This window comes from Peromyscus californicus, unplaced genomic scaffold (assembly GCF_007827085.1).
Source record: "Peromyscus californicus insignis strain IS unplaced genomic scaffold, ASM782708v3 Scaffold_21__1_contigs__length_65335640, whole genome shotgun sequence".
In the NCBI taxonomy this organism is placed as follows: domain Eukaryota; kingdom Metazoa; phylum Chordata; class Mammalia; order Rodentia; family Cricetidae; genus Peromyscus; species Peromyscus californicus.
Window position 1 is genome coordinate 19,219,017 of NW_026294514.1, and position 27,580 is coordinate 19,246,596.

Genomic DNA, 27,580 nt, shown 5'->3' on the forward strand with positions numbered 1-27,580 from the left:
GGGAACTGTGGTTTCAGACCCTGAGAATCCAACTCTTCCCAAAGGTACCAAATGTTACTAGTCTTCCAACACTCCTAATGTTTCCAATTAGAAGCCCAAGAATTCTGGATTATTTGTATTAGATTAGTGGATTTTTACCTGCTATTAGGAATATATGCAGTTTTGTAGTACTCTTACTTCCCAAGATTTCAGAAAGGTACTAGACCCTTCCCAGGTGGATTCATGCATCACTCCTGGGATCTCCTTATTACCTAGTCTCTCTGGGTCTGTGGATTGTAGCATGGTTATTCTTTATAGTTAATATCCACTTATGAGTGAGTACATACCATGTTTGTCTTTTTGGATCTGGGTAACCTCACTCAGGATGATTTTTTCTAGTTCCATTCATTTGCCTACAAATTTCCTGATGTCATTGTTTTGAACAGTGAAATAATACTCCATTGTGTAAATGTATGACTTTTTTTTTAAAATCTATTCTTTGATTGAGGGGCATCTAAGTTGTTTCCAGGCTCTGGCCATTACACATAAAGCTGCTATGAACATAGTTGAGCATTTGGGTATATGCCCCAGAATGGTATTTCTGGGTCTTAAGGTAGATTGATAAACAGAGGTGAGCTCCTGGCTGAACTGGGAGCAGATGGGCATAAAAACTTGAGTAAAACAGGCCCAAGTCTTAAATCTTTTTCTGTCATTTAGGTAAGTAACTAATTTCATTGTTCCTTAATTTCCTCACCCATGAAATGGAGTCATTATCAACATCTTACATTTGGTACAAGAATGCAATATATTGCATATTTTCTATAGCAGCTACTACATAACAAATTCTTGGGGAAATAGCACAAAGGTCTATTCTTCTTAGATAGGGAACCTACAACAGACCAAAGTAATAAGACCACTAATGTCTATCTTGGTGAAACAATGCATTTATTGGGGTTACAAGTAGGTAAGGAGTTCTTACAGGAACGTAGGCAATTCAAATGTAGCTGCACAAAAACCTCAGCATGAGCTAATGAAAGCTGGAACCCTGGAACTCTCTGCAGGGCTTGCAGACAGCTCCACAGAATAGAAATTCTCTTCTTCTCTACAATCCCTACTACTTTAATAACCTTGGCTAGACCTTATAAATCTCATAGATTTGGGGAACTTCCTGAGACTTGTGAGTTGTTTACTTCTCAAGCATTAATGAGCCTCCCTTTAGAACTGCTTGAATCTTAACAAGCTTCACCTCTGGATGGAATACTTTTATTTGGAGAAAATTGATGTACAACAATGCCTTAGGAAAAGCATCATAAATGCTAGAATGGTCTTCTTCCTACTTTCAGGAAGTCACAGGACACTGACACCGACTTTGCCCTAGTGGATTCCTTTTCTTCCCAGAAAAGATACACTTTGTCTGATACACTATTTAAATAGTAAAGAAACAATGAGGTGAATTGCAGAGAAGCAGCAGGACAAGATGCGAGAACTGAATAGTGTGAGACACACGGATACTATCAGAGTTAAGAGCAGGAAGATAAAATATCAGGAAGGAAAATGACAGGAAAAAGCGGTGGAGTTTGGAACAATTCATTTTAGTTTAAGATGACCTTAGGAGAATTCAGAAGATGAAGTTTAAGGTCTTTAATAATGTTATATGTTATTGTATTGTGTTTCTTAAAATTTAGAATAACATCAGTGTGTAACACAGTAAATGTGTTTTTAGTATATTCATATTTCCATCAGTGATGATGTTTATCAGAAGGTCAAGTCATATTTCTTAATATCTAATTTATGCTTAATATGTTTTTCTCAAGCTAGAGTATGAAAACTTTTCCAGAGTATGCCCATTGGACATTTGATAACTTACCAAAAATGTATATCTCATAAAGGACTCAATTTGCAAATATAAACTATTTACAGGTGCTTAAAAACATCAATTATTAGATTCATAAAATTGATGAAAGTCAAAACTACGTATTATGTAAATAATATTTTTTTTATATGAGCTAACATTTTTAGTGGACCTAAGATTGTCCTGTAAGTGGCATAAGGTTTCATAGTTCTTCACCTCATTTGGATGCAACCTCTGTTTGTGAAATTTAGCATTATGAAAGGGCTTATCTGTGATTTGAACCTGTGTTGTCAATCATGCTCAATAGCTTTGTACTCTGAGGGAATTTGTTCTAATTTAAGTGGTGTGTGTGTGTGTGTGTGTGTGTGTGTGTGTGTGTGTCTGTGATTTATGTGTGTATGTGTTTTTATATAATTAGATATTAATCTAAGTTATGTCATAAGTCATAACACAGTGACTCTAAACAATTAGAAAACCTACAGAACAGATGCCAAGTTAAATATAATGTTGATTTAAGTGATACATGTGGTGACTAATGTTAGCATGTTTTGTACAGTTCTATGGAACTGCAACAGTAAATTCTGTCATCCAGGAGGAGCATTTGAGTCATGTTTATGCAGCAATTAATTTTTTCTTTTACAGTAATCACCTAGCACCCAAAACAACAACAAAAATCATATTGGTGGGGCAGTGGTAATGCATGCCTTTAATCCAAACACTCCAGAGGCAGAGACAGGAGGATCTCTGTGAGTTTGAGATCTGTTCTACAGAGTGAGTTCCAGGACAATCTGAGATGTTATACATAAAAACCTTGCCTCAAAATATCAGAAAAGGGCATATTTAAACACATCCAATTTTTATTATAGTATTTTCAGAGAGGCTAGCTGCAAAGAATTTCCATATCTGCCATATGGAGCAATAGGAAAACAAAGTGGGTAGGAGTGGGTAGATATCCATGTGCCATACTCCTGAGTTACATTTTAAAGGAAAAATGTAAGTTCACTGCATTAAGATGACTTGTTCGATTTCACAATAGAAAGGCTAGGTTAATTATGTTTTTCAAGCTTGAAATGAATGCACTATTATCCATAACCTTGAAAACTGATAGATGTCATGTTAAATATTACTTGACACTTTATACAGACATCTGTGTGTTTGTTTTACTTTTTAAAAGTATATTCAAGTTTATAAATTTTGCTAAAATAATTCTAGTACAATTTTAAGTGTTTTTAATATTCGTGTAACAGAAGTGGACTGAGTGATTATGGTTTCTTTTGTTCTTTTCTCAAGGTGTTTTTGGAGCTAGATAGTTTTAAAGTCCACAATTTCATAAAAAACAGAAAGGAATATGCTAGGCTGGTTATTTGAAAAAGTAAATCTTTGAAGACCAGGGCAACTCAAAGTGATAACCAGGCTTTGAGGTTCCTTGTATTTGGAGGTGAGACAGGCTCTCTAGCAGACAGAACTACTGACTTGTTAACTGTATGCAAGCAGTCAACACTATACTTATGTACCCAGTACTTGAAGTCAATTTCAGTTACAGAAACAGCTGATGAGATGGCTTAGTGGGCAAAGAACTTACTGCCAAGACCCATGATCTGAGTTCAATACCTGAAACCTATACAGTAGAAGGAGAGAATCAACTCCCCAAAGTTGAACTCTGACTATCACACTTACGTTGTGACATGCACATGCATACACACAAATAAGTAGGTAAATAAATAAATGTTTAGAAAAGAAACAATGTAGTGCTGCAGATGGCTAGTGAAATTCAGAGACATGGAGAGACCCTCAAGACCCTTGGAGAAACAAGAGCTAACAAGGCCCATCCTTCACAAGACATTTATTCCACCCTCTTAAAGCTCTGGGAACATCATGGAAAATGATATAGAAAGACTGTAAGAGTTTCAGGATGTTGAGGGGGTCTGCTAAATAACTTCTTCCTGACTCATTATGTTTTATCACATAAGTGGTGATCTGTGGGCAACTGACAGGTTCTGGGAGATGGAAAAGCATGGCGTACAGTTTGAGTGCCCACTGAATGAACACACCAGGGCTCTAATGGTTAGTTCCAAACTCAGGATCACATAGAGGGATTAAACTTGGGATTAAAACCTGATTAAAATGGGATTCTAAACAAAAAACTAAAATAATATATAGGGAAGAGAGATTTATGGAGAGGAAGAAGATCCACAGGAGGAAGAAGGGAGTGAGAGAGTGGAGAGAGAAACCAAAGTACATAGTGCACATGTATGAAATTGTGAATGAACAACATTTCCTAAATAAAAATAAAGACCTGGGAAGTTTGGGACTCATAGAAAAAAATCAGTACTCAGAAAAGCTAGTAAATTTAAAAAAAAAGTTTATGTCTTTACATAAACACATTATGACAATGTACTTAGTGAGAAGAGCTCATAACATAAAACATACATGTGCATTTAAGTGTTTGAAAGGCTTGTAAATAAGCAAAATGTGCTGCACAACGGGTGACTAAGAGATTGGAAGGAGTAGGATGGGTAAATTTCTGAGAACATTTTGCAAAACATGAGTGGGAAAACAGGAGCTACTGAGGCAAAACTTAAAAAAAAATAGAACTTTGTAACTAACTAGAATTCCAAGTGGGAAATTAACAGAAAGGAAAAGGGGAAATATGCAGGAAGCCTTCCCGAGTCAAAGGTATGCACCATCCTTCAACCTGAGTAGAGTTACCCAAGAGCTTAGGTGGTTATATGTAAGAGACAATATTCAAAATTCTAAAGAATCCGGGATGAACACGAGGTGAAGATGCTTGTAAGATGTAAAAGGAGTTAAGATAAAAAATATTTATTAGAGAGCAATTTATAATTCCAATGACCAATTTCTTATTAGTAGCTTTGGATGCAGGTAGACAGTGGGGTGGCATTCCTAAACTCTCAGGGGAAAATGATTCTGTAATTGTATGCAAAATCAGGGTGGAGTTCAAGTGAGAGAAAGGGATAGATATTTAAGGATGCACAGTAGGTACTAACAAGTGAGTATACTGTGTGAGGTCAGTATAGGGACTAGTTCCCTGTGGTGTACAGCCACATATTAAAATCCAGGGCTGGGAAGATGGTAGCAGTTTCCCATCTCTGTGGATCTTTCCAAAAGAGAGCAGCCAGGCAACAAAACCTCAATCCTATAATCTGAAGTTTCAGAAAGATTAGACCAATAAATAAATAAATAAATAAATAAATAAATAAATAAATAAATAAATAAATAAATAAATAAATAAATAAAATTCAGATAATAGGAATCAACTTGGAGAACATAAGTATTTGAAAGGAATTAAAGACAAAAATTTAATGAAATGATAACAGAATTTAGGAGAAAATTATATTTCATAAGACTGTCTTCACCCTTGAAGAAGAAATACAAAGCAAGGGACAGAAGAGACACTGGTAATTGTAAGCGAAGAAGTTTGTTGAAAGAAAAACAAGGGATTTAGCTGAGCCTGTTTTTTTCAGTCCTATCATTCTAGCTACTCAGGAGGCTGAGGCTGGAGGATCACAAATCAAACTTAGAGAGCTCTTATTTCAAAAGTAGAAAGCACAGAGGGGCTGATGGTATAGCTGAGTGGTAAAGAGCCCATGTAGCATGCATGAGCCCCTGACTTCATTCCCAACCTGAGACAGAGAGAGAGAGAGAGAGAGAGAGAGAGAGAGAGAGAGAGAGAGGGAGAGAGAGAGAGAACAAGACAGAGACTCAGAGACAGACACAGAGATAGAGAAAGACATACACAGAGAGACAGAGAGACAAAAACCAACAAAGAGATAGCAACAGAGGCAGAGACAGAGAGAGATGAGAGAGAACTTACTATGAAGAACTGAATTATGGGTTTATACATAAAACAGGTAAAGCTTCAACACAACACATTACCCCCTAGACCAATAGTCAGCAAGCTTCCTGAATGTTTCTATAAAGATAAAAACAGAGACTTCTATTATTGGAAACAAGTTTCTGCTCTCTCGATTTGTAATATAGTTCTAGTCTATTTCACTTGTACATCTGTGGAATATACCTCAACACTGTGTGAATATGTGTCTCTATGATTGGTTTAATAAACAAACTGACTTGCCAATAGCTGAACAAGATAAGGTTAGGCAGGAGAACCAAACTGAGACTGCTGGTAGGAAGAAGTGCGAAGTCAGAAGTAGTGAGCAAATGCAGAGAGAAGCAAGATGGCCATGCCGTACTGAGAAAAGGTAGCAAACCATGTGGCAAAGCATAGATAAGAAATAGGGGTTAATTTAAAATATAAGAGTTAGGCAGTAACAAGCCTGAGCTATTGACTGAGCAATTATAATTAATATTAAGCCTCTGTTGGTTATTTGGGAATTGGTGGGTGGGAAAGAAATATCTGCCAACATACATCACTTTTATTACACTGAATTTATTGGTACTTCCTGGAAATCATAATTCCCTTTAGTATAACAGCCATTTGGTCTCTTCAATCAAGAAAAGACTGTCAAGAGTAGTCAGCCGTTAGGGGCAACATGACTATTGGTGAGTATCATGGTATTGGGAAATGATTATGATTACTGACATAAAAGTAGAAGGGAGCATATTTGTAGGAAAGAGGAAGACCAATGAGAAGATGCTGTGGGATGGTCTGTATGTCAAATTGCTCTGATTGGTCAATAAATAAAACACTGATTGGCCAGTGGCCAGGCAGGAAGTATAGGCAGGACTAACAGAGAGGAGAGCAGAGAAAACATGCCAGCCGCTGTCATGACAAGCAGCATGTGAAGATGCCAGTAAGCCACAAGCCACGTGGCAAGGTATAGATTTATGGAAAATGATTAATTTAAGCTATAAGAACAGTTAGCAAGAAGCCTGCCATGGCCATACAGTTTGTAAGCACTATAAGTCTCTGTGTTTACTTGGTTGGGTCTGAGCAGCTGTGGGACTGGCGGGTGACAGAGATTTGTCCTGACTGTGGGCAAGGCAGGAAGACTCTAGCTACAAGAAGAGGGACAGGAGACAATAGTGAGGGGTATGAATATGTGCAAAGTTCAATGATATTAATGTCAGAAAAATGCCATCATGAGACTGTTTATTTTTTTAGATTGAAATTTTATAAAACTTTGAAAAAATTTAAATAGGTGGCTGGAGAGATGACTCAGTGGCAAAGACCATTTTCTCCTCTTCTGGAGGACCTGGTTTGCAGCACAGAGCCACCTGTAATTCAACTTCTAGAGGAAATGATGCCCTTTGCTTTCTGAGGGCACTGTATGCACATGGTGCACATAAATGCACAGAGACATATGCACATACATAAAAAATGAATAAATCCTTTCAAAATCCAAATAGAAAAATGGCTGAATATTTGTGAGATAGTAAATAAAAACAGCCTTTGATGACTAAACATGCTTGGTTGCACCGTATGCTTATATGCATTACTTTCCCATACACTTTATTGACATGGTTCATCTGAGGGTAAATATCAGAAGCTGGAATCAGCAGATGTGAGCTCTAGTCTGGTGGTGACAGTATGAAGCCAGAGTAGGCTAAAGGTGTGCATAGCACTTTATTTCTGCCTTGTTACTTACTTTTGTGGAAAAGTCAATGCAATGCTTCTGCAATTTGATTCAAGTGGCAGTTAAAATAAAGCAAGATTTTTGATGGATTTAGCATCAGAATACATTTCACAGTATTTAACCAGAGCAAATCAAATTGCTTAGTAAAGTTGTCAGGTAAGAGTTGTGATTCTACAGCCTGAAATGTTAGTGTATAGAAGACTAACCAGCACCACAAGTCTTAAATGCCAACAGAATGTTCAATGTAGATACTATTTATAAATAAAATAAAATACTTCTTTTTGGAGTTTTAATTTTAAGTGTTTGAAAACTAGTATGAGATGTTGTTCGAATCTAAGATGGTCTTATATTAAAAACCCGGAGCCAGATATTGGGATGAAAGTTGAAAGATCAGAGAAGCAGAACAAGCCACAGTCAACCTTACCTTGTCAACGCCTCAGCCTATCCTGTTCCCACGAATCCTCAGACTGAAAGCCTCTGAGTCCTCACCTGAAAGGGTCTCAGATGAACTGCCTTGGTTTCTCTCTCTTCATGTCTTATATACCTTTCTCCACCCTGAGTCACTTACTGGGATTAAAAGTGTGTGTGCTTTTCCAGTATTGGATTTAAAGGTGTATGCCATCTTTAATTCATTTTCAGTGTGCTCTGGCTCTGTTTCCAGTGTGGCCTTGAACTCACAGAGATCCAGACAGATCTCTGCCTCCTGAGTGATAGGATTAAGGGTGTTTGCCACCACCGTGTGGTGGTATTGTATTCTCTGAAATATTATATACCCTAATCAACTTATCTGGGGTCAGAGAACATAACAGCCACAATATTAAACATAGAGGATAGGCAGTGGTAGCACATGCCTTTAATCCTAGCATTCCAGAGGCAGAAATCCATGTGTTCAAGGATACAGCCAAGCATGGTGACTCATGCCTTTAATCCCAGAAAGGAGTCTTTAATCCCAGGGAGTGATGGTAGAAAGCAGAAAGGTATATAAGGCGTGAGAACCAGAAACTAGAAGCTTTTAGCTGGTTAAGCATTTGGCTGGTTAAGTTTTCAGGCTTTGGAGCAGCAGTTCAGCTGAGGCCCATTCTGGATGAGGACTGAGAAGTTTCCAGTCTGAGGAAGATTCCTGCTACATCTGGCGCTCAACGTTCGTGGTATGAATTCATGAAAAAGCTGCTTGCCTGTGGCCTTGTGGGCCCCAGCTCAGGCTCGAGCTACACTCACGCGGTTGTGGTGGTGCACGCAGGTAGGATTTGCTGAAGCAGGCAGAGGCAGGAGGATCCTGAGTTTGAGGCCAGCCTAGGAGGCTTGCTAAGGAGAAGCTATGGCCGGCCAGGGACTAGTTACAAACGGTGACAGTGGGACCATGGAGGCAGCGGCTACTGCTCCAATTTGCTGGCTTCTTCTCATCGTGTTGCTGACTGTGGTGATGCTGCTACCTGAGACAAAGGGTTTACTACTGCTTGTTCAGAGAATTGCCCGGACCATCGTGTTATAAGAAAGCATTGGCAAAGGTCAGTTTGAAAAAATTTGGCAAGACAAATGGTGGGGAGAAATTGTTGTGAAGATTTTCTCTTCTAGGGAAAAACATTCACGGTTCTGAGAGACAGACATTTATCAGATTGTGATTGCTCCAAACCATAGAGGAGGCACAAAAAAAAAAAAAAAAAAAAAAAAGTCTTCAGGGAACCATGACCCTGCCTAACAGCAACTTTGAAATCTTCAAAAGGATGACAGGATCCCAAAATGGTACAGCCATTAAGCTGATTAACACCAAGGAAAGATCGACTTTGGACTACAAACTGTTTAGGACAATTTCGAGATGGCTAGCTGAGATGATCCAGCCTGACAGACTATTTGAACAAGGACTTGAAACAAGCCCTGCACTTTCTCATTATGCAGCACCTGGACAAATGATACAAGACTCGACAATTAACCCCCAAATTTTCTTTTCAGGATCCCCTAAAGATGGAAGTAATTTTAAGAAAATGACACCTACATTCTCAAGAGGTGGGATGGGAGGTTTTTGGTTGTTCAATGAGTTTTGGATATTGTCATTGTTTATGATGGTTGGTTACAAGTTGTTAACTGCTAATGGTTAGGAAAAAAGCTGAACAAGGAGATTAGATTCAGAGTTTTTGTTTGAAAAAAAAGAGAAGAGAATATAGATATGAGGTAGATCATAGAATCTACTCTGAGAAAAAAGATGAAGAAATAGGATAAATGGGTAGATGATTGAATCTACTCTAAAAAGAAAAAAGGGAAGATATAAAAATGATAAAAGGTAGATTACTGAATCTATTATGAAAAGAAAAAAGAGAGAATATGGATATAAGATAAAATTGAGTCTACTTTTAAAAAGGAACTACTTGTTTTACATAAGGTAAGTAATGAAAAAAATTTTGTCTGAGTTTATCAAATGTTACTGGACTGGACATTGTTAATATATATAATGAGTTGTTTGTCTGAATCTGTCAAACGTTAATGGACTAGACATTGTTAATGTAATTTTTGACTGTATATACTGTATATACTTATTGGATAGTTTTTTTTGTATTAGTTATAAGCTTTTTTAAATTTTAGACAAAAAGGGGAAATGTGGTGGTATTGTATTCCCCGAAATATTGTACACCCTAATAAACTTATCTGGGGTCAGAGAACATAACAGCCACAATATTAAACATAGAGGATAGACAGTGGTAGCACACGCCTTTAATCCTAGCATTCCAGAAGCAGAAATCCATGTGTTCAAGGATACATTCAAGCATGGTGACTCATGCCTTTAATCCCAGAAAGCGAGCCTTTGATCCCAGGGAGTGATGGTAGAAAGCAGAAAGGTATATAAGGTGTGAGGACCAGAAACTAGAAGCATTTGGCTGGTTAAGCATTCAGGCTTTGGAGCAGCGGTTTAGCTGAGACCCATTCTGGATGAGGACTGAGAAGCTTCCAGTCTGAGGAAGATTCCTGCTACACCACTGTCTGCCTCTATGTCTAATCTAGTGACTGGCTCTGTCCTCTGATCCTCATGCAAGCTTTATTAGGGTACACAATATATCACCATAATAAAAAAAATGACTGAATCCATTAGTGCCATTTTTTTTTAAAAAAAAATGAAATCATTGCTTCTGTAGCTCATGGAAAGATACATTTCCAAGTAAGTATATAAACTGTAAAATTCCAGACGACAAAGGTGCTGGCTTTAGTGGATAAGTGGAGTGATTTTTCCCTAAAAGCCTATGTTCCTTTTTATTATACCACAGTGATGACTGATTTACCACCTCAACACTGGAAAAATATTTGCAGTCACATAATAATTGAATGTTGGATTCTTGAATGATCATGATAAAGAAAATGACAGCAATCCTTCAGTGTGGTTATGATTGTTAAAAAAAAAAAGTTTATACTGACCACGTCCACAGAAGGAGGCATTTCATTAATTAATGAAAGTCTTCTAGGTTAGAGTCATTAGAATGATGGTACTTTAGGATATTTTGTTGAAATAACTAAATTGGAGAGACATTTTCTTTAGACCATTTGTTTTTTGTTAGTTTTGAGATGTCTCTCAAATATTAAAAATAAACAGATAACATTCCCATGCTGAGTTTCACCTCAGGAAATTTGTTGACTACAAACATATTGAAACTTCTGTTCTTACCATTTCACTAAAATTAATCTCAACAAGATCGTCATTGACCTTTTTGTGAGGAGTTTCCTTTTTAAGTTTCTTTCTTAGCATCTGTTACATTATCCTCCTCTTTGGAATATTGGTACACCTCAGGTCTATAATACTAACATTTTTCTGCCTCATTGTACAAACTGTATAGGAACACCTTGCCTTTCATACACCAATGACTCACATTCCTTTGCCCCAGCTCAAACCCACAAAATTAATGTCTTGCTGGACATCTTTTCCTGGGAACTCCATAATTATTCAATACTCAACAAATACATAATTGGAAACTCTACCTCTGCCACTACCCACAAACTGGTTACTTTTTCACAGCATGTATAGTACACTGAAGGACATTAGATTTTGCACACAAAGTACAGTTACTAGTAGGTTCTCAATCTGAACATGTTTATAAGGGGAGGAATGGGCAAGAAAGGAAGATTTCATTTACAATACTACACTTACAGCTCAGTTTTTTGACACCCCCAAAGACTACATCTAGGTATCAGTATATGCTCTGACTTGTCTATTTCCTTCAACCCCAGAAGAAATTAATATCTTGGTGTGTGTAGCAATTTTCTCCTAATTAAAATATTCCCTCCTGGAGGATGTGAGAGAGGCTTATGAGACTCAGGAAGCAAACAACTCAAAAATTTCAGGAAGTTCCTGAAACTCAAAAGATTCATAAAACCCTCATGTGAGAAAGGCTTATGAGACTCAACAAGTAAACAACTCAAAAACTTCAGGAAGTTCCTGAAACTTGTAAGACTTATAACCAAAAGTTATGGAATCAGTGAACAATTACAGTAGGAGGATATTTTCTGATGAGAAAATTTGCTTGCAGTAGACTCTTTGACCTGCTGAGCTACCTACAAGTCATTAAAGAGAGTTCCACAGAGAAATTTCTGTGAGTTGTCAGTCTGAGCTGGAATTTTCTATGATGAGTGCCACTGAGGTGTCCATTCTCTGGTAAGTAACTCTTCACCCACATTCCTATAAGTAACACCAATAAGTTCATTAGTTTGCAAGTTGGACTTTGGTGAACTTCTTACTTCTGTCTGTCATCGGTTCCATGTCTGAAGTGAGTAGATATTTGTGTTGCCTCAGGAAAAGTCAGAGAATATTTGGTAGCTGGTAACTTTAACACAGAAAAACATACTAGTACAGTAATGAGAATAAAATATTTGGTTAGTAGATCATTAGCAGCCACAATGAAATATCCATTTCCATCCTTCCCAATCTTTTTATTCTTGTAACAGTGAGTCATGGTTTAGTTGAAGAAGTTCTATAGGTGGTCTGTTCTCCAGAGTACAAGTGTTACCTTAAGGACATTGTGCCAGCTGTGGAGCTCTATGTGTGTGTGTTGGGGGCAGGGGGAATTTTGCAGTGCTGGAGACATGGCTTCATGGTTATGAGTATGTATTGCTCTTGTAGATGACCTGAGTTCTCAGTACTAATGTCAGGTGGCTCACAGCCACCTATAACTGCAGTGCAGGAGGACATGATACTCGTGGACTCTTTGGATACCTGCATTCATATATACATACCCATGCATAGACAACAAAACACACACATGCACACACACACATACAGACAAATAATTAAAAATAAAATAAATGTCTACATTATCAGCACAGAATTCACTGAGGGCAAGACTGCAGGAGAAGAAAGCAGGAGAATGCAGATAAGAAGGTAATGTACATAAGGAAAAGTCTCCTGAAGCATATGTAGGATTTTCACTTTTGTTTATCAGAACACTAAAATATTACAAAGAGGAAATGGAGTTCTCTCAATTGTTTGCCTTTTTGGTTTTTGAAAGTCCAACTGACTTAAGATTTATTACTCCTAGGCCAGAATAAAAGTCTGGTGCCCAGTAATGATGCTACTTATAGAGTCTATACAGAAATTGTGGTGATAAGTAATAGATGGCAAACAAATTAGAGTACTTTCATACTGTTGGATCTAATGGATTTTGGTATTGGAGTAAATATAGCTGGTGATGTGATCTAATGGACCATGTGCTGTGGTTAAAATATAAGGTGGAACAGTCTGAATAGGAAGTAAAGTCAAGTTTTGCTTGAGATATCTACTAGATGCTCAATGATCTTAGATGGAATGTGGGATTCTGTTGTTGACATTTACAGTAAACTTTAGAGTTGATCTGTTCCTTGGTTAATCAATATGTTATCAGTGTAATGAATAAGGAAATTATTCATATAATTATATTCATTCACTGAGATTTAGTAGTCAGCAAAAAAAGTTATCAGATGTGTTAATTTTATTATCATCTTGACCAAATCCCTAACAGAAATAATTTAAGGGGTAGAATTTTCAGATTCTAGTCTATTATCTTTGCCTCCATTGATTCTAGGCTCGTGACAAAGCAGAACATCATAGTGGTGGTGACTTGTGGCAGAAAAAACTCACGCCATGGCAGGTAGGAAGCATAATGAGGTTTTGGACTCATTTTCCATTATGGAAGGAAAAATATGATGAAACAGCTCTCATCAAGGAAGATAGGAAAAGAGCAGAACAGTAACAAGAAGAGTGTGGGGCGTTTACCCACCAACCACACAGTTCCCCAGAGTTTTCTTGAGTGTGAGCAGCAGAAAATATTAGATAGAAGGATTTATTGTGGAGAATCTTGCAGCGATAAACAGATAGAAAATAAAGAATAACCCTGAGAGGGCCTGGAAACTTTTCCAATGGGCCCTGACTGTCTCTGCCCCAGGGTTTTTATAGAGACGCCAAAGGGTGGAGCAAATGACCTCCTCCCCTAGCACAGCCAAGTGCAGACCATCTCAGACACCTGCACTCAGGCCCGTGGTCCTAATCATCCTCTATGCGGACCTGCTGGGTAAAGCCACGAGGAACCCGAAAACGGGCTCCCACAGAAGAGTTAAGGGCAAGATATATCACCCAAGAGCATACCCCCAGTGAGTTACTTCCTCCAACCAGGGTCCAACATCCACAGCTCTACTACATTCTAGTAATCTACTATCAACAGATTAAGTCACTCATTATGACAAAGTCTTCATAATCCATCTATCTCAAAGAGGCCTTTCACAGATCTCACAGACATGCCTTGAGGTATGCTTTACTGGTTTTCTAGAGCCTATCAACTGGAAAAATCAAGATTAACTCATAAGCAAAGAAGCCTAAAATGAAAAAAAAAAAAAACAACAACAACAAACACAAAACCAGAAAAATATAGTGTCATGGAAACCCAGAAAATACTTGTCTTGGTTAAGCTTATTGAAAGGTGACACAACTTAGGGTCACCTGGGAAGGGAGACTTTGATTGAGGAATTGCCTAGATTAGATTGGCTTCTTCATCCTTGTGGTTATAGTCTTTATTGCTAACTGAGGATCTAGCCCACTGTAGGCAGCACTATCCCTAGGCTGTGAGGTTGGTCTGTATCAGAAAGCAATCAGAGAGCAAGACAGAGCAGTCAGTAAGCAGCATTCCTCCACTGTTTCAGCTTCAGCTCCTGCTTGAATTCCTTCCCTGACCTGGAAGAATAACATGAAATAAACCCTCTTTCTTCTCTATCTTGCTTTTGGTCAGAGTGTTATTTCAACAACAGAAAGGAAACTAGTCTGTATTCAAACAGAAGGAATAGTCAGTAGTGTTCATTGTTTTACTAGGCAAATAACTTTAAGATTGAGAAACAACCAAAAATTTGATTGGGATTGTCTTTGTGCATGTTGTCTTCAAAGTCTGTAAAATACCATGAAGGGACCAAGGCCAGTTGTTTCCCCCTTTCCAGGGGGACCAGTTTGCTAAGACCTCTGGCCCAGATCACCCCACCATCCTATGTTGACTCATGTCTGGCTTCAACCAGACCCTCAGGAAATAAGTTCAGTCTGGTAGCCAATCAGGGTCCTACCTGGCTACAAGCAGGAATTGTTCTTGCTATTTTCAGTCAGACAGATCTCTGACACAGAAGACAGACCCCTGACACAGCAGATAGACCCCTGACACAACAACCACAGTTGCTGACCAGATGTCATAGGCCAATCATAAAATGATTCCTGTATCAGTAAGGGTCTATACCCAATCACTTCAAAGTACACTAACCACAACTAGAATTTCCCTAACCATGCTTAAATGGGGCTGCCTTGCTCTCCCCTGGGGTTGAAGCCATTTTGGGTGGACTCCAACATGCTGGTTTTCTGGAGAATGAAGCTGCTTTCTGTGATTGCATATTGAGTGTCTTCTAGTCATTTGGAGCAATCTAAGGACCCTACAACCATGTAAAACTGAGAGAAACTACTTCTAGTAACTATTTTTTCTAGTCAATATCTGTCTATTCTAATCTTTTTATTATTATTTTTGGTCTTAAGATACCATCCTTACTAATGTAACTTTGGCTTGACAAGAGGTATATATAAAGCTATAAAATAGTAAACCATTTTATACATGTGGTTTTTTTTCCTACAAAGATTTAGTAGACTGATAAAAGAAGTCTGTATAAGGGTAGTTGGAAGGGAGGAATTCTATTTTTATGCATGGTTCATGAGAAAGTAAATTGACAAAACTTTATTGTCCAACAACAACAACAAACAAAATGTAAACTTGAATTTTGCTTTTCAGTGGGGTTATGGAGGAAGGTTTTCCAGAAAATGTTGATTGCTATATAATATTTGCTCCCTTCACTTTCCTTCTCTGGCACAACTGATATTACAACGTGACCAAGGAACAGTGATCTGCTGCTTAACTTCTCCTTGTAGGTCAATGTATTTTCTTATGTTTTTGATAATTCGGCATGTGGAGAATTTGATGGAAGAGATTTCTGCGAAAGCCACTGGAGTACGAGCTAGGTTTCTTTCTCCCTTTTCCTTCTTCAGAATGCACAAGATGTTGTCATGATTGACAGAACTCTAGAAGTCATATATAAATGACTTTGCATAAATAGTATTTCCAATGCTTTGAATTGAATATATATATATATATATAGTTCTTGCTCTCTGGAGTAACCTAGGAAATCTGCCATAATGTTTTGAACATCTGGTCACTGCACATTCCCAGTTCCTGAACAAGGGAGTCCCTAAAATGTGCCTTGGAAATTCTCCTAAAGCCTAAATATTCTTTCTGCTGCAAACAAGTTGAAAAATACACAAAATTACTGTATTTGTCAGGTGTGGAAAAGAAATCTTAGAAAAATATTTCCTACCTCATGGTTTTCTTCTAACAATAAGTGACTTATCTATTGTAATTTATTAGCCAGGTTTGTCTGTAACAGTATTTTGTTAAAACTTTCACGTACAGTTTTGATTTGAGAAAACGATCTGTAATTTAATAAATGTACTGCTGTTTCTAGGTGTTAAGTATCAGTGAAGATGTGGCCTCATACAAATGGGTTTAAAGCTGTGGTCCTTTTATGTGACGTAATTTGTTTAAAATTACTGTTATTACTAAATTGTTTGGAAAATTCCACCAAATGTCTTCTAGGCATTAGATTTAATTTGTGGAAAATTCTTTTTATTATACTTTGACTGTTAAATATGAACGTATTTTCTATTTCTTTTTCATTAGTTTGTATTTGTTTTTTCAAAGATTTGATTTTATCATTTCCATTTGAAATAATATTTCGATCTCCAAAAGAAAGTTGCTTATGAGGAGATGTTTAGTGGCCATAAGTGAGATTTTTACATTATTTCCAGATTGTGATGATTTTAGTGGTTTTGCAAATGTAATACAGAAGGAATCTTTTTTCCTACTAAGGGGTTAGAAAGAAAACAAAAGTAAATCAATTTCTTTTTATGCTTTATTTTTAATATTTTGCATTTTTTTATTTAGTGTATGTATGTATGTATATGAACATGTTCTTACCAAGGGACACATATAGATGTCAGAGTACAACATGTGGAAGTCAGATTTTTTCTTCAAAAATGTGGGTCCTGAGGATCAAGATCCTCAGGCTTAGTAGCAAGTACCTTATAGTGAGCTATTTTTCAGATATTCCGTCTTAAAATATAAACCTTAAACCCATTAACATTTTAGTTAGTATAAAAGGTATATTGACTAAAATAGCAGCTGTATAAAAATCTACTACTGCAACAAAGACTTTCTGGTTAAGTATATAGAAAGTTGATACCATTTTGTCATTCATCCAAGTGAAATGGAATTCACTAAATAACCAATTGAATTCACCAAATAAAATACAACCATTAATTGATTCCTTGAAATCATTTATATTCTTATAAAATGCACCATTTCAAAAGAACACAAGCCTGAAAAATCCTATTACATTCATGAAATGTGTAAATGTAGCTATTAAGCATCTCAAAATATAAAAACAAGACAGATTTTGTACTGAGTACTATGTTTTCTTTTATTTCAATTACTCTGGCTTAACAATAATACTTTCATGGGAAAAACAAGTGGTCTGAATTGAATTTCTCACACAAAGGCAGAAACTACACCAGGCATGTATGAATAAAAATGTATTGATTTAATTGTAGGCTGAAGCCAACATAGGAGCTATTTTCAACTCCGGAGATGATTGGACAACCAATGTCTTTGAGATCATCTACTTATTGGCACTCTTTGGACCCCTGCAGAAAAATGAATGACTCATCATGGCAAAGATACATCTTTGGAATGGCTGATGGCTAATCAATGGTAGGTGGATGCTAAGGACATATTGAAGCCATGTAGTGGTATGTTCTGGGGCTGCCCTCCCCTTGTTGAAATGTGCTTCAGGGAAAGGAAGTGGAATAGTTTTGTAGATTCATATTCCTTAGTTCCCAACAGTTGATCCTGCTATTTCAACAATGATTTGCAGAATCTGAGTGGGTAAATAAAGAGGGGCTTTAGATCCTTTATTAGGCTCCTAATAGCCTCATGGAGCCACCAAATTTCATCAGTAGCAGCGATACTCTTTAAGCCAACTTTTGCAGAAGAGAGAGAGTGATGACTTAGGGAGATATATTCTGTTCAATCATGGAAGTTTGAAGAAGAAAAATAAAGATCTGAGAACCCTGAAAATCAGGTTCTGTTCTCAGAATCTTTTGTTTCTGTGATTCATGCTTAGCTCTCTCTAACTATCAAATCTAAGAAGGGTCCACCATTTTTAATATATATATATATATAACCAAAAGGTGCAATATGTATCCAATAAATGAGCAACACTAGATTCAGACTTACATCCTCCCAAACCCAATCTGTGAATGAGTTATTTTCTGGGTGAAAATTATCAATACTTTTAATCCTTTTGTTTACAAAACTGGTTGATTTCTCAGCCATGAAACATGTCTGTAATCTTATCTTCTATATACTCCATGGAGTCTATAGCAAAAACATTATTCTTTTTTTTTTTTTTTTTTAAATTTATTTTAATTTATTTTGCAATACAATTCAGTTCTACATATCGGTCACGGATTCCCTTGTTCTCCCCCCTCCCGTCCCCCTCACCTTCCCCCCAACGCCCCCCCCCCCATTCCCATCTCCTCCAGGGCAAAGCCTTCCCCACAGACTGAGGTCAACCTGGTAGACTCAGTCCAGGTAGGTCTAGTCCCCTCCTCCCAGGCCAAGCCAAACAATCCTGCATAGGCCCCAGGTTTCAAACAGCCAACTCATGCAATGAGCACAAGATCTGGTCCCACTGCCTGGATGCCTCCCAAACAGATCAAGCCAATCAACTGTCTCACCCATTCGGAGGGCCTGATCCAGTGTGGACCCCTCAGCCATTGGTTCATAGTTCATGTGTTTCCATTCATTTGGCTATTTGTCCCTGTGCTTTATCCAACCTTGGTCTCAACAATTCTCACTCATATAAACCCTCCTCATTCTCTGGGAGTCCAATCAACAAAAACATTATTCTTACTTTCTTCTAGACTTACAGCCCAGGTCAAAGAAAATCTAGGTAGCCTGTTAGTAGGTCAACTGTGAATAAAGGTGTACTAGAGTAAGAACTAGAGAATGGCATCTTTGTTTTCTTTCATGATGCTGCTCAGTAGACAGAAACTCCTTTAGGTACCAATAAATCACCCTTTTGAGAACCAATTTAATTTCTAATTTGTGTTTGGGCTCTGCTCCTTTCTTTTAAATACTTATTTCAAAATTCCAAGTAGAGTAAGTGCTTCATGTTAAGTTCAGGCCTTATGAAATATGCTGGGCAGCTACTTAGGGATATGTTTTTCACTTGCCTCATTCACCCTGAGCCTGTTGGCATCCACTTATAAGAAAACATGTCAGGAGGCACTGTCCTCGTAATTTTACCCATATTAGTATTTCCTGTTTTAGTCATTGCCACCAAATCATTGACATGTAAGTTTTTTTTCCAAATTAAAAAGAAGAAACTGTTGCCACTTCCTTTTGTTGATTCATACAGCTAATAAATTGCTCCTGTGTATTACAAGCTTTGAGGCAGAAGGAAGATAGCCTGACTAAAAAGAAAGGTCAAACAAACATGCTAACCTTTTGAAAATTCATGTTACTAAGAGCAAGTAATCTTAAACTGGGAATAAGACGAAGGTATGTTCAATTTTATTTTCTAAATTTATATTCATGTTTGGGTCAAAAAATATTCTATGGAACCATAAGACTTGAGTATCTGATGCTCCAATGGTTGCTTCCTTAGTCCTGCAAATAATATGTGAGGCATGAATGCATTTGATGAAAGTTAAATCAGCCCCATTATGTGGGACAATAAAGCAATAAAGCATTTTCACAGGCTTCTGTGTTTACTTCTTCTGTATGTGTTTACCTTTCTAATCTTAATACAATATTGTACTTTGCTTTTGGAGGGGTTATATGCATTAACACTGTGAATGACTTTTGGAAGCCTACCTAACCTCAGTAGCACTTTAATCTTCCTGTTTTCTGTTATACAGAGGATGCACTAAGGAGTATCTGAAGGGCTGCACTGCATAGACAGCGGGGACCTTTGTTCTGGCCAATGTAAAAAGGTTCTTAGACACATGCTAAGCCTGAGTGTACAACGCTCTGCAGGCACCAGTGAATAATTTTTCAGAGAAGTCTGTCCTAATATCAAAGAGTCCTCAGAAGCTACTCACATCATCTTGTAACATCTCTATTAGAGAAAGGAGGACTGGTCAGAAATAGGAGGGGAAATCTTGAGGCAGTGAAGAGACTGTGAATTCTAAATCCAAATTCATCCACATGGCAAAGTGTGTCCATGTATGCAAGGTTGATAAAATGGTAATAACCACTGTCTTAATTTCTCATTCTATATCACTTTGATTTTTTCTGTAATACTTTATGTATAAACAAAGTACAATGATAAAAATTATTTTAGTCAGACAAGATATGTACCTTAGAAAACTTCCATTGTTATAATAAGTTAATTGTACTTTTACTTCAAATGAAAAGGTGGGGACATCAGAATGAGGCATAGATAGATACAGGTGGTAATCTCAGATCCAGATCCTAGTAGTGCATAAGTAACTGAGCCCCAGTCATTAAAAATTAGACCCAAGGAACAGGAGAATGGGTAGCCTGATGTTGGGCATTTGTCTTTTTATTGATGTGAATACTCCCATAGGTCTTCCTCCAAGGTGCTTATACATTGTTGCTAAATTCAGTGTCACACATCCAGGGCAGCTCAATGCTCATGTGCTTTGTGGCAGGCAGGGTAAAGACAACTGAGCAGGATATCTATGCAGGACATAAGAAGATGAAGTTCTTTTTAATTGACATGTTGAAAAATAAAGACAAAAACAGTTTACTGGGCTTTTTGATGGGATTTTGTACATAAATATTAAGCAAGAATTTGGTTGTGAGAGTGTGATAATGGACTCTCTAAAACTGCCGAAGAAGCACGACACAGAGTTCTGAGTGTACCAAACAGCAGTATAATGTAAATGGTTCAGACCATGAGTTTCAGTGCTGTATTGCCAGGGGAAATACATAACTTCTTAATGTTTGTCTCCTGAACTGTAAACATTGAGGTTAGAGGATGAATCATGACTGTCTAATCAATCTGAGTTCTTTTTGTGTGGTTTCTGAACACATTTAATATGTTCAGAAACAGTTTAATTGTCAATATATTAAGAAACTAGATAATACAAAACGTAATTTAAATAATGAGGTTTAATAATTGGATGCTAGTTACTGATTTATAGTATAACATCTTATGAATTACATTCATATTGGCTTGATAGCTAACAGTTTTGAAAGTGGTAACCTACATAGTTCTAGGTTTATTGATAAGTAATATTTTGAAGTATTCACTTGGGCATAGCATTAAGTAAAAGTATTGCATAGGTGTTGTGGATTCTTTTTTTAAATTTATTTACCTTTTCTATTTTATTTAATTAACATTTTTTTATTTACCTTACACACCAACCACAGTTTCCCCTCCCTCCTCCATCTTCATTCAGAAAAGGACAGGACTCCCATGGGCTTGAACAAAGCATGTCACATCAAGTTGAGGCAGGACCGAGCTCCCCTTCCTGCATCAAAGCTGGGCAAGGCTATCCAGCATTGGGAACATGCTCCCAAAAGCCAGTGCTGTGGTTTCTTATAATTTCTTTTTATCTCCCTGAGGTTCCCATGCTGGAAATTTTGTCTTCAGTGTCTCCTAACAAAGAAAATTCCAGGAAGATGGGTTCATTGCTGAATTCTACCAGACATGGTTGCTTGAGTTTCCACCTAAAACCCGAGAGAACTTAAAAAAAGATTCTAAAATGGAGTTAAAAACAGCTTCCTATTGTGTCTCTCAGGCCAGCTGCAGCCTGTGGGCTTTAGCTACAGCATGGCATGTTTGTGGCATGTGGGCTTGACCTGCAGCATAGAGGATTCCTGCTGCATACACAGAGCATCTCTAAGCTGTGCAGTATGCTGTGTAGCAGACTTAGCTTTTGCTAGTACAGACAAAAAAAAAATAAAGAAAAAAAAAAGATTTCTGGGCTATAGGCTGCTGGATGGAGGAATGGACCCACTGCCTCCCAGAATCAGCAGAGAGCATGCCTCCCAGAGCTGGTGGTGAATTATCTCTGCCATGTTGAAAAGCTGAAGTAAGTGGAGTCAGCAACCAAGGCTGCTGCTTCAGTCCTAAACATGCAGTTTAACAGTTTAAAATCTCTCCTTGTCAGGGAAGGATTACAGATTCACAATAAGACAGATTCAGATGAAATAAACCCTAAATAGTTTACAATGTGTGTAAAAGTGTATGTAGGCTTTGAAGAGAGAAGAAAAGGAGGATAGACAGTTATATAAAGAAATAGAAAGTTTTAAAAAATAAAGTCCTTAAAGAGATAGTAAAAGTAATATAAAAAATAAGCCACATAAAGATGGAAATCACACACAGAGTCTGGATCATATTGTCTTTGGGATTTTTTAACTTTAGAAAGATATTTGATTGTAAATTGACTTCAAAGTTTGTGTCTAAGGATATGTTGCTTTGGTAAAGAGGTTCTGCTTTTGTTTCCACAGAAGATGAGAACCTGTGAATTGCTTCCGGGCTAATATGGCTTGATGAGCCAAGACCCCCCCTGAAAGGTCTCCAATGACACCATGGCCCAGATGATCCAACATCCAGAATGGCTTCAAGGCAACTGGCTCAGACAATGCAGCCTCACAGACTATTCCAGTCGGGACTTGACCATAATTCTTAATTTTCTTAGTATCCCCATATGATTGCCAGCACCCTCAACCAGTAGAAAGCAGTATGAGAAGCTATGCCCAAATTCCCAAAATATTGTTTATAAATGTTTATTTTTACTTAAAGGAAGTTGATTATAAATGCAATCTCTTTCTAAAGAAAAAAAGGGGATATAAATATGATAGGATAAGAGGGTAGATTATTAAATCTACTTTTAAAGAGCAACAACTCATTTGAAATATTTTACATCATTATAGATTTTGGTTTATTGATGCCAATTAAAAGTTGATTTTGTTATACTGTGTATATATTTCTATTCTTGTTTAAGGTATGTTTATGCAGCTCATATATAATTAAGAAATACAGATTAACAATTAGTTTTCTATGATAATCAAACTTACAATCATGTTAGCTAAGTTTTTTTAGGTACATAAATGTATATTTCTGTTAGGTAGGTAATCTTCGAACACTTCAGAGACCTACAGAATATGGCATTTAAAATATTTTGAAAACTTAGACTTTCAGGACAGTGAGACATGTCTGCACCTGGCAGCATCGATTTACTTCAGAGAAGAAGATGGGCACTGAAGACACTCCATATGGAGTTCATCTTCTTCTCGGCAGAACTGGCCATTTAAGAAACTGTTCTTGCCTGGACTGATTGACAAAATATTGTTTAAACTGGACATACAGGACTCATAGGAAAATGACCACTGCATTTGCCAAAACAAGGTGAAATGATCCTTCAGGTTCCTGCTTCACAGAGGAGACTGCAGACATTCTACAGGACACAGGAAAAATGACTGAGGGACTAGGCCTATAGGCTGAAGATGGATGCCCCAATGTTGCAGAGGAACTTTGGGTGATTGTCCAGGCAACCAGCTGTCTCTGTCATTCTAGATTTTTGGAAGTTGCTTACAATGAAATTCCTGTTTACTTAGGTAATATATATCCTTCTGGGGTCTTTGATGTAGTTGAAGACTAGATAGTTATAATTATAGTTTTCCTTAGTCATGATAAAAGATAAATTAGATATGAAACTTTAGACTCACAAATATAGGATAGATAGAATATTTTCTTTAATTTTGACAAATACAAGTAGACTAGATATTGTAATTGTAATTCTTGCTTGATAACTGTTCTATTATATATAATTTTACTATTACTAAAAGTTAAAACCTTCCTCTTGATTAGACAGAAAAGGGGAAGTGCTGTGGGATGTCTTTCTGTATGCTGTGAATATATATTGCTCTGATTGGTTGATAAATAAGGCCATTTAGTCTATGACAAGGCAGCTTAGAGGCAGGCAGGAAATCCAAACAGAGAGACAGGAATAAGGTGGGGAGAGATGCCAGTCGCCACCAAGGAACAACATGCCAGCAGACTGGTAATCCATGGAACATGTGGCAAAACGTAGATTAATAGAAATGGGTTAATTTAAGATATAAGAGCTAGCTAGCAAGAAGTCTGAGCCATTAGACTATATACAGTTTGTAAGTAATATAAACCTCTGTGTGATTACTTGTCTGAGTGGCTGCAAGACTGGGTGGGACACAGGAAAACTTTGACTACATTAATGTTCCACAAATTGTTGCATTAAGTAGAATGTTAGAGAACTCTACCAAATACATTCTTTGCAGCTGGGATTACTCTAATATCAAAACTGGAAAGGGGCACAAGAAAAAAGAGAACTATAGACCAATTTCTATGATGAACATATGCAAAGATTCTTAATAAAACTGTAGCAAGCTGAATTGAACTAAAGGACAAATTGTTGAAAATCATACACCAAGATCAAGTTGTTTTCATTCAATAGATATAATTTTGCAAATCAATGAGTTTAATATAAGACACAAATACCTTTAAAGGCAGAAAGCACATGAACCTCTCAATCAATGCAGAGGCCTTTGAAAAGTTCAATGTCTCTTCATGGTAGAAATCCTGAAATAGAAGATACACACACACACACACACACACACACACACACACACACACACACACACACCACATCACATACATACATACATACATACAAAAATTTTAAAACTCTGTCACTTTTGTATAAAGCAATAACAAACCCTTCAAGAAAGAAACTAGTGGAAAATTCCAACCCATTGCTAAGGCTTTCCCTGGTATTTTCACGTGTTTTGTTTTTAGCGGAATGTCAATATAGGAGCTATAGTGTCATTTTCTCCAAGTTGATTTGAGTTGGTATTAAGCCAATTGATAGAAAATATGTCACGAGGTAGAGCAGAAAATGATGAATGGCCAACGGAGAACACCAATTTTAAGTTTTTAAAGAGTTCAGATAAGAGAGAAATCTTCAGGCTGCAGTGGTCAGGAAAGGCTTTATCTCAGGTACATGTGGTGACTGAATGTCAGCCAGCACTAAAATGTGCCCTAGTAAGAGGAAAGAGAATTACCATAGAGATTGGTTTCATTTAAGTGTCATACTCTGGACTCAAACTGCTTAAATATGAGCAACAGAGTACATTTGGGAGTACATTTAACCATTTTATCACAAATGAAAAGTAAGAATTTTGATATTTTGGGGTCATCAAAGATATAAGAATGTAATTAATTTCTGATAGATACAAATGTATTTACCTGGAAACAAACAAACAAAAATCTGGGATTCTATTATTTACTATTCCAATGAGTATTTGTTGATATTGAGCACAATATTTAAGATTCTTAAGTGTAATGGCTTCTGGGAGAAGTGACACCACCTGAGAAGGGAGTCTCAATGAAGAACTGTCCAGATTGAGTCAGCCTGTGAGGGGTTTCTTACTTGGATTAACTAAGGCACCAAGATACACCCAGCATCATCATTTGATGGGCCTGGCTCTAGACTGAACAAAAAGGAGAAAGTCGGCTGAGGTCTTTCATATATGCATGAATTCATTGGATTTTGAGTATGGTCATATGACTTAGAATGGCCTCCATAACTCCATAATCTCATGTATTTGAATACTTGGTCCCCAGTTGGAAGAACTGTTGGGGAAGGATTAGGAGATGTGGCCTTGTTGGAGGAGGTGTGTCACTGGGGGTAGACTTTGAGGTCTCAAAAGCCTATGCCATTTCTAATTCTTCTCTCTCTCTCTTTCTTTCTCTTCATGCCTGTGCATCAGATGTAAGTTCTCAGGTACTGCCTGAGCACCACCTGGTCTGCCTGGTGCCATATTCCCTGCCATGGTGGTCATGGACACTGCTAGCCTCTGGAGCCGTAAGCCCCAAATTAAATGTTTTCATTTATAAGTTGACTTGGTTATAGTGTTTTGTGACAGCAATAGGAAAATAGCCGAGCTTCAGTGTGTAAATTATGAGATTAGCTGCTTCAGTTCCCTATCACCAACTCTTACAATGATGAACCATAACCTGGTATTGTGAGTAGAATAAGCCCTTTTGCTCTTAAATTGCTTTTGTAGGGGTGTTTTACCATAACAATAGGAAATAAAACTAAGACAGTCCCTTCATTTTTCCTCTGGCCTGGAAGGCCCAAACTGATGTGCTAACATGGCATAGGTCCAGTAGGGACCTCCCTCAGACTTTTAGATTCCCACCTCTTCATTGTTTCCTTAAATGGCAGAGAAGACAATTGACTCTCTGGCCTATCTTTATAAGGACATTTTATATACCTAAGGGTCTCCTCTGATACTTTTTGAAATGGGAGATAGAAATATTGACCTCTACTACACGGACAGAGTAAATATTGTATTTCTTTCATCAGTGTGCCTTCTATAATATCTGGCGTGAGGCAACTCCACATAGTGGGTGAATGAATGAATGAGTGAGTAATCTATGTATCACAAGAGGTTGCAATGAGACTATGGCTGTTGCCATAGCAATTCTGACAGCAGATTTCAAGTATTACAAAGTAATTATTCTTAATTTAAAAAGCTGGTAATAAAGCAGCAATGTCTCAGCTAATGCATCTTTCTTGAAACAAAATAACATCTTATGTTTAATTGGAAAGGTCTAAAAATTGGAGTAAAACCAGAAAGCCAAAGACCTTATAACTATCTAATTACAATATCTTTGCTATTGACTAGTAAGGGATTTCCCTTAAGTGGAACATTTGATGTTTTTGGAAGATAGATTACCAAAGCATGCACAATTAATCTAAGGTTTTTGTTTCTTTTTCCTTATTATTTCCAAAAGTTCAGCTCCTTGCTTCAAGGAATGGAGATTTCCCCTGTCTTTAGAGAGCATTGCTTATTTCTCTTGTCTGTTAGCAAGGTGACATTCACTGAAAGCTGCACAGGGAACATACGTTAGCATATTCATGATATTTGTCCACATCCTGCTTAAAATTAAAAAAAAAACTTCACTGAAATGATAAAAGTCTAGAATTTCCCCCCAAGCTATCCATGTTTAAATAAAATGAATAGCCTTTGGGATGTCTTAGTAACGTGATTAATATTTCTACCATCTCTTTTACCATGTGGAATTCTTTTTAGCAGAGTCATAAATCTGACACATCCACTGAAGTCATGTTACAATTAAATCAATAAGCTCTCCAATTAAATCAATGGGGTAATTTAAGTATGAATTTACATAGTTGCAGAGTAGCAGCAGGCGAATGCACAATACTGCAGGCTTTGCCACTGCTACTGTGACAATAGAGATAACTGTTAGCAATTAGGGCTTTCCAGACTGTCAACAGTGCTCAGGAGGGCTAAATAAATACGATGAAAACTCCAAGAGAAATCTTGCAGATTTTCCAACTACATTAATGAAGACCTTAGGGATTAAAGTAAGTCAGGACTATTAGATTGCAAGAAAACAGGAAAAAAAGAAGGAAGGAAGGAAAGAAAGGAAAGAATGAATGAATGAAGGAAGGAAGGAAGGAAGGAAGGAAGAAAGAAAGAAAGAAAGAGAATAGGTTCCATCAGTTCACCCAACAGCAATGTACTAAGTGTGATGGAGGGTTTTATTAGAAGAGGTCTTAGTT